Source organism: Lycium barbarum, chromosome 6, assembly GCF_019175385.1.
Source record: "Lycium barbarum isolate Lr01 chromosome 6, ASM1917538v2, whole genome shotgun sequence".
In the NCBI taxonomy this organism is placed as follows: Eukaryota; Viridiplantae; Streptophyta; class Magnoliopsida; order Solanales; family Solanaceae; genus Lycium; species Lycium barbarum.
Window position 1 is genome coordinate 20,124,444 of NC_083342.1, and position 9,077 is coordinate 20,133,520.

The 9,077-nt window shown below is 39.5% G+C and overlaps 1 non-coding gene across 1 annotated transcript; it reads right to left on the reverse strand.

Annotated features, from left to right (window-relative positions):
* Window positions 1-8,308: 8,308 nt before the first annotated feature.
* On the reverse strand, window positions 8,309-8,390 carry TRNAS-GCU (transfer RNA serine (anticodon GCU)). Its single transcript has one exon. It is a non-coding gene; the product is annotated as a tRNA-Ser (tRNA).
* Between the last annotated feature and the right edge of the window lie 687 nt (window positions 8,391-9,077).

The window sequence follows — 9,077 nt, forward strand, 5'->3', positions numbered from 1 at the left end:
AATAGCCAGGTCGATGGGAAGTAATGTTCTCGTCCTTGGTCGGGAGGAGCACCTCGATATCTTTCTAGATGTAGTCCTTCTTGAGCCGGCTGAGGGAATCCTTGTAGATGTAGGTGCGATATACGTACGCCGGCCAGTCTCTTTCACGATCTGGGGCAGTACAAGTACCGCATACAGCTAGATCTTTATTGGTCTACCATTTTTCGAGAATAAACATTTTTGTTTGTTAGGGGGCGAAGCTCGATACCGAGGCCTTTCTCTTCGATGCCTATGTGTCGAAGGACGGTCGATCGAAACTTGTTGAATGGAGACCTCGGAATCGCTGTTTTCGGCCACTCAGTATCGGGTGGTGGCACCGCCAGCGATAGATGAGTCAGAAGACATAGTAAAATAAAGGAAAGAAGATGATTAAGGTTTACTGATTGTAGCCTAGAAAAAAAATTGCAAGAGGTTTCTCTAAAAAAAAAAAAAGATAAGTTCAAGAGGGAAATCATTCTTTGGAGGAGAGCTGCAAGTATTTATAAAGTTAAAAGAGTAAGCGCGCGTCCTTAAGTGGGGGGATGCTTTTTGGGGCATGTTAAGTTATATCTCGAAGGAAGGGTTCTGTCATCATTGTGAAGGCACGATCACCCACAAAAAGGATAGGTTGAGAATGGAACTTGGGGTTAATAGCATCTGACAAGACAAGCCATGATGATTTGAGGATTTCCCCACATGAAGGCTAGAAGCAATAGGCTCTTCCACATTCTAGGTTCACGAATAAGGTAATCCCGAAAAATGGGGACTATCCGTATTGGGTAAAATCTGGGCCAGTTTCTACAACCAAGAGCTCGGAGAGTCCGGAAGGGCCTCCACAGCTGGCACCCACTTCCACCTACTAGCGTCTTTCACTTAATGAATCACGCCTTTTTCAAAGCATTACTATTCCTGAGTGCAGGTTCGGTGATTCATGCCATGTCGGATGAGCAAGATATGCGGAAGATGGGGGGGGGGGGGGGGGGGGGCACGAGAATTTTGATTTATTGTCAAAAAGGCAATGAAATAAATTCATCATTCCACTACACTCGATTCAAGAACTCGAGAATGAACTAATGCCCTGTTCAGGTATCTCGATTGAATCGGGTCATATTAATGAATCTCAATCAGTATGTTGTGGCAGAGAAGCATGTGGGGGTACCGTCGAGTCACATCAATCGTCCGTTAGGGTTGAAAAGTCTTGTTTTGGTCTGTATAGATAGCTTATCATGTAAGCAAAGGCACCTTCAGCTTATCTTTTGTAATTTATCTCAGATTTTTTTCTCTCAAGAAATATACATCCAAGCACGCTGATTATCTTGGGATATAGATCTATCTTGATTGATTTTATCATTTCTTAAGCTCAGTTCTTTCAATCTAACTCTGGTAATCACGAATATTAACCCCTTAAGGAGAGTGATGTAGGCTATGCATCCACCAAACACAATATGAAAAGACCTGGTTGAGTACCAGTTCCCTTATGCAATACAGTAAGTACAGAAGGCAAGATTTCACCATAGAAAACTCCTTTCTCAAGGGATTAAAAACAATGACCTACCCTAGTAGGATTTCAACTCCACTACACGAGCAACTTCATATTACAACCGATTGTACGCTAGGAATTAAATCCCATAACCCTTCACCGTTACAATAGCTATTTTGTTATCTTCACACTTGACTACCCCTAGCCAAGAAAACTAATACACCTAGACTAACTCTAGCTTAGTGTACCACTCAAAGGCACCCTTCGAGATTTTACTATGACTAGCCATACACTAATACAACTAAGCTAACTCTAGCCTAGCGTACTACTCAAGAGCTTGTGGAAGCAACCTTGAGAATTTAGAACACCTACAAACAACATCTTTTTGGGAAAGGTAGGTTTACAGTTTAAGCACAAGTAAACAAATACTTACAATAACCTAAAGAACATAGACAATATCTTATGTCTGGATTAGGTTATTCAGCTTGTAGATGGCTTTGTTCTTATGAGCACTTGAGAAACTTGTGTGGGCAGATTTTGCACAATATGGGTTAGGCTTTTCAAGTCTATTCAAATGTTGTCATCATGTTGTATATATAGTGGGAGCATGTAGGATAGATAGAGACCACTCATTCACTTTTACCTAAAGCATGGACCAACTCATAGTTGTACTTGTGTGCAACAAGTGGATCGGCTTTACAGCTGTTTTCTGCTGACGGTGCAAGGTGTACAGAGAACAGGTTACAGATCAGGTCTCTATCTGGTTCTGAAATAGTTTGACAATCATCAAAACACAAATACACTTGGACTTATCAATTTTCCCCTTTTGGATAATGACAAACTCATAGATGATGTTTTTCCTGAAAACCAATTTCCCATTTGTTCCCCCTGTGAAGCAGATCATCATTTTAGAGCACCTGCAACATGTTAGAAACAACGCAACACATTTCGACAGTATATCTTACCCCTTAGTTCAACACAAGATATCTTCATCATTTTAGTGCACCTACAACATATTAGCAACAATGCTACACATTTCTACAACATATTAGTTCAGCACAGCATATCTTCCCCCTTAGTTCAGCAGCATGTCTTCCCCCTTAACCACTACATGTTCAATTTAGTTCACTTTCACTGCATAATTATATCTTTCCCCTTTTTCCATCATCAAAAAGATTAAAGCACAACTAATAAGAAGTTCATATATATTAACTTAGAGCCACATGGGCAACATAATCATGAGTAAGATAGAGGAAAGCAAGCTAGCAATAATGCATAGGAACACAACAATATTCCAATAGATAGATCAGCACAAGTGCAGATAGTGATCAATTAATACAGCAAATGAAAGTTAAACTGCAAATCTGTCAAAAGTCAGGGAACGGTGCAACAACTTTATACAATGGGGATAGGGTATAAGAGGGAGTATCTGGACAGTGTAGAGACTTGAGGGGCCTGAACAAGTAGGTCAATTTCTATGGGCTTGGCATTCCGTCATCACTCATCTCTTAGTGCATCCACTTGAGTTCTCATTGATCCCTCTCTGCTCGTAATTTCTCAATTTCTTCTTTTGCTTCTCAACCGAAAACTGGTTCTTTTGGCTGTTCAACTAGTTGGGCTTTTAGAAGGGAATTTTCCTCCCTGAGCTGTTTGATCTCTGCATTAGCCGCTTCTTGGGCTTCAATTAGAATTGACAGGGTGGATGGGCTGTTAACACCTTGTCCCTGTGGCACAAACTTATAATCCTTCAAGGTAGCTAGAGAGAACAAATGGTCCTTAGTTCCAAAGGAGGCTCTACTAGTTCTTACATTAAAGTGCGCAAGGACTTTCGTTAAGAAAAATCCATAAGGGAGACTAGGTCCTCCTTGCACGATTCATGCTACCTTACTCATTCTATCGATCATGATGGCTGGTAAGTTGATTGGTTCAAAAGATGTCAACGCTTCCGTCAGAACCAGGTTTGTCACCATGACAATAGTTCGTCCCTCCATCCTTGGCAAAAGCACTTCGCTGACAAACTCGAACACTAGTTGCTGCTCAGGCTTAAGCTCATTCTTATAGAGACTAGCTTTTGCTGCTGACTTTGCAACTTTAACGATGACCTTTTTGAAATCTGGACATCTCTTATCTGTTACAGCTCTCAGTCCCGCTGTCTATACTCCCAAGATTTCCCCAAGTACCGACTCAATAAGTACAAACTCTCTCAGATTCACTATTAGGGCCAGAGCATTATCATTTATATAGACCAAATTCTCATAGAATTCAACCACTTTGACTTCATATACACATGGTTGTGGTTGAGTAAAGAGATGGATCCACTCCTGGAACTCCACCATTTCCGTCAAATCTTTCATGCCAGGCTCCTGTTTCAGATTGACATCAAAGACTCTTCCAAAGAGAACCTTTTGTTTTTGTAGGTTCTCTTTATTCTTTCTTCCTTCTATTTCATTGCTTCTCCTCTTGGAGGAACCCGGTCTCTCACTTGTACTCATCTTTATTTTCTTAAGTAACGATAGGGCAGCGGGTTCTCCTCATCGCTTCACGTCTTGGCTTTGAAGAGCCATATTTTCACTCAGATCACCTTCCAACTTTGGATCAAGCAAATGCTTATTTCCACTCACCATTTCTTTCTTTGAATTTTTTCATATCAAAGGTGTCTCCTTTTCATCTTCAGAGTCCTCAACACTTAGCATTTCTGCGGTACAGCAAGAGCTTGTGTCATCGGATCCAATTAAATCACTACCGAGTGATCTCAATTTCCTTTTCTTAGCCCATTGCTTTCTTGCATCATACTTTCCCCCTTTAGTCTTCACTGATTTTCCATTTTTTCCACCCATATGATCATATGTTTCCTTTTGACCAAAGATAGTCGACAGGGATGCAAATTTCCTAGTCGTTCTACGCTTGATAGTTTTTTAAGGGACGACTATAGGGAAGGCTGAAGTTGCTTCATTTATGCCATGATCAGAGGAAATTGAGTACCTTGAGGGTGATGATTTGGACTCCATTTTCTTAGGCTTGACGAGGATTGGTGATGTTTGATAAGCACTTGTTGACAGGATAGAACTATGAAAAGTCTAGGTGAGTATTGTACGAGAGAGATGTACAAATGAAGTCCTGAAGTTCAAAGATTTGGGAAAGTGAAGAGAGAGAATGATGAGGGGAAATGTCTTTCAAAGAGGCAGAGGTGGCACTTTAGGATAGGTGTAAGAAGGAACAACTAATTTGTTCAAGAAGGAAGTGACGATTTAGCACGGACACTCTTTTGAAATTTCTTGTAAGAGGAAAAGACACGTGACATATCTGGAAATTTTTGTAGTTCAAATACATTTATGAGTACTGAAAGAATTACTGACCTGAGATACAGACCTAGTCTCTGATCAGAATTTTTGAAGTATCAAGCCATCACTCTGAACTATGTAGAATTGCTTATGCTTGAATTCTCCTGATCCTTCCATGGATGTATACCTATAATGGTACAGAAGTTAGTTAGATATAGCCAAAAAAACTTGTCAGCAGTGTACCTTTTCACTTATTGTAGCCATTTTGAGTGATGCCTTTCTGCAGCATTGTTCATCAGAGATTCTTCCTTTTATTATCACACCACGCACATCCTACTATAAGGGCTTTGAGGGGAGACTTCTTAACCATAGTTGCACCTTGGAGCTGTCACATTTCATAAGTTTATACTGACAACTCCTTCTTTCTCCCACCCTGTTAAGCGATTCAAGTGATTAGATTTGGGAACCCAAACCAGCTTGGGTCTTTTGTTGTTATAGAAGGGGTGAATCATACTCTTTTTAGCCCATATGGGCAACACATTCCTTCTCTTCTTCAAATGTCCTTTCTTTTGAGGACCTTCTCCTTTCACTCTGGTACCCCTTCTTGAAAACACTCTTATTCTTTTGAACAACGTCAGCCTTTATCTTGTAGAACTCTTGGTGACGACTTATTTGCCTGCAAGTAGGAAATGAATGCTCTTTAGTTGTAGGAACATGTTTGATATGGGGATCATAAGGCATTGTTTCCTTGTCAAAGCCAAGTCCTCTTCTGCTATTTCCATTTTTCTCATTTCTGGAGGAGATTGCATCAGAAAAAACAAATCCACTTGAGAGTTTTGTCAAGGTCGAACTTAGCCCTTCCCAGTTCTTTTCTTAGCAGTTCGTTCTTATCAATTTCAGCAGTGAGACTTGACTTTACTTTCTTTAGTTCAGCTTCAAGCTCTAAGGAAGTCTCACTTGCTACTCCTCTTCTTTTGGAGGAGGTTTCCATCTCTTTTCTCACTTGACATTCTAACAAGATATTTTGTTGGTTTGTCTCAGACACCGGTTTCTCCATTTCTTTTGTTATCACGCACAGGTTCTCCTTATCCAGTTCTATTTCATCAAGAGCAAGATTCTGCTTCTTTCTCTCAGTAACCAGAGCATGATAAGCATCAAGTAACACACTTGATAGTGATATGAGTTTTTTCTTAGAGTAATCTCTCAGGTTTTTCTTTACATCGAAGAAATTTACCTTTTTATTCTCATCATCAACATCACCCGTGTCAGATTTAACCTTGAGTGCAAGGTCTAACTTATGCTCAGTTGCTCCATCATTAATTGTCATCATGGAAAAGTCCCCTTTGTCATTTTCATCCTCAGACTCACTTGAGGAGTCTCCCTAGGCTGCAATTGCTTGCTTCATAATCTTATCAGCGGCCTCTTTCCTTCTGAAATTCCTGTCGGGGACCTGGTTCCTCTTGGCAGTTCTGTCATAATTGTCCTACCTGTTTTGAGGACAATCCTTCATGAAATGACCAGGTTTCCCACACTTGTGACAGGAGTAGTCGTTTCTGTTGGGGTTTCCTATTTTGGGGAACATGCCATTTTTCTTTATCATCTTGTGAAACCTCTGTGTGAGATAAGCCATTTAGAAGTCATCATCACTGGACTCTCCCTTTGCAGCTTTGAGAACCAGGCTCTTCTCCTTCTTCACCTCATTCTTTTCTACCTTCTTCATGGTCATCTTCATCTTATACGTCTTAAGGTTTCCAATAAGCTCATCGATAGTCAATGTATCTAGATCTTTGGCTTCAGAGATAGCATTTACCTTGCTATCCCAGGAGTCAGGTAATACACCAAGCATCTTCCTTACCAGCTTGGTAGTTGTGATGACTTCTCCGAGAGAGTGGAGCTCATTGACTATGGAGGTGAATCTGGTGTGCAACTCATGAATGGATTCAATCTCTTTCATCTTGAAAATCTTATACTCAATGGTGAGCATGTCGATCTAGGAGTTGTTTACCTAAGTTGTTCCATCATGAGCAATTTGGAGAGCTTCCCAGATCTCTTTTGCTGATAAATAAGCTAAGACTCCATTGTACTTATCCGGTCTTATTCCACACACAAGAATCTTCTTGGCTTTATAGTTCTTCTCCACTTTCTTCCTGTCAGCTTCACTGTTGGTCTTTTACCGTTTTCACTTATGTGAACTGGGATATAAGGACCATCACAGATGATATCCCAAAGCTCTGAATCTTCAGCCATGATGAAGGCATGCATTCTTTTCTTCCACTACCCATAATATTTTCCATTAAATCTGGGTGGCCTAGTGAAAGACTATCCTCCTTCCATATTTGGTAGGGCTACCATTTTACAGATTCTTTCTAGGTGTTAACCTTTTAGAAAGCACCTGCTCTAATACCAATTGATGTAGGCTATGCGTCCACCAAACACAATACAAAGAACCTGGTTGAGTATCAGTTCTCTTATGCAATGCAGTAAGTATAAAAGGCAAGATTTTACCGTGGAAAACTCCTTACTCAAGAGATTAAAAACCACGACCTATCCCAGTAGAATTTCAACTCCACTACACGAGCAACTTCAGATTACAACCAATTGTAAGTTAGGAATTAACTCCCATAACCCCTCACCCTTACAATAGCTATTTTGTAAACTTCACACTTGACTACCCCTAGGCAAGCAAACTAATACACCTAGACTAACTCTAGCCTAGTGTAACACTCAAAGGCACCCTTCGAGATTTTACTGTGACTAACTCTAGCCACACACTAATAAAACTAAGCTAACTCTAGCCTAGCGTACCACTCAAGAACTTGTGGAAGCAACCTTGAGAATTTAGAACACCTACAAACAACTTTCTTTTTAGGAAGAGTAGGTTTACAGTTTAAGCACAAGCAAACAAAGACGTACAACAACCTAAAGAACATAGACAATATCTTGTGTTTGGATCAGGTTCTTCAGCTTGTAGATGGCTTTGTTCTTAAAGGCACTTGAGAAACTTGTGTCGGCAGATTCTGCACGATATGGATTAGGTTTTTCAAGTCTACTCAATATGTTGCCATCATGTTGTATATATAGTGGGAGCATGTGGGATGGATAGAGACCACTCATTCACTTTGACCTAAAGCATGGGCCAACTCACAACTGTACTTGTGTGCAGCAAGTGGCTCGGTTTTACAGCTCTTCTCTACTGACGGTGCAAGGTGCACAGAGAGCATGTTACAGACCAGGTCTCTATCTGGTTGTGAAATAGTTTGACAATCATCAAAACACAAATGCACGTGCACTTATCAGAGAGTTTCCGGGATTGAATACGACCTACTTGTCTTTAAACCCTTAAAATACAAATCTCTAACTTATTATCCGTTTTCACCGGAAAACAACCTCCAACCTGAAGGTTGTGGGTTCGAATAAAAAGGGGGAAGTTCCTAGGGGAGGGGTTAAAAAAAATACTTCTATGTTGTTGGTTCGCTTTCCCTTATAAAACATTGGTAAAAATTGAATAAAATAGCTCAACAGATTTTATCATCGCCTGTGAGATTCGAACTCACGCGGGCAAACCCGAGTTACTTAGCAGGCAAGCGCCTTAACCACTCGGCCAAAGCAACATGGTGGTTGCAGCACCCAGATTTAATTATATGAATTATATATGACCTTATCTCCATATTAGCCACATTGAGGGCTATACAAAAACAATACTACATTTGTCAGTGTTGTATGACAAATTTCGCTTAACCGTTAGATAATGCAATTCTTCTTAAAATGTTACTCCCTCCATTCAAAAAGGAATGATGTTATTTTTTTTCTCGTTATACAAATGTTATGACATGTTTAGAACACAAGTTTAAAAAATATAATAATCACATAAATGTTATTACATATTTAAGACCATAAGTTTGACGATTTTTTTAAAAAAAAAACTTTGTATCCAATAAAATTACTTAATAAATTAAAATGGATAGAGTACTTCATTTCACCAATGCTATTATAAAAGATGATATCATATTTCTCAGATTACACGCAAACCTATCAACTATGTATGAGTTCCTTTTTTCCAGTAAAAGTATACATAACACCCTTTCCTTGTGATCTGTGCACATTAGCTTCTTGTCAATATTTATGTTTCTCTCATATGTTTAATCAACTAAGTACTATTAGTAGAAAAAATACCTTGTGTTAAATTGATTTGCGTTTCATGTTCAATTCGTTTAATACTTTTTCTTATACATACGAATCTTTATATCATTAATTTTGTAAATAGTACAACTCACTACAAGAGAACATGGAATTAGCTA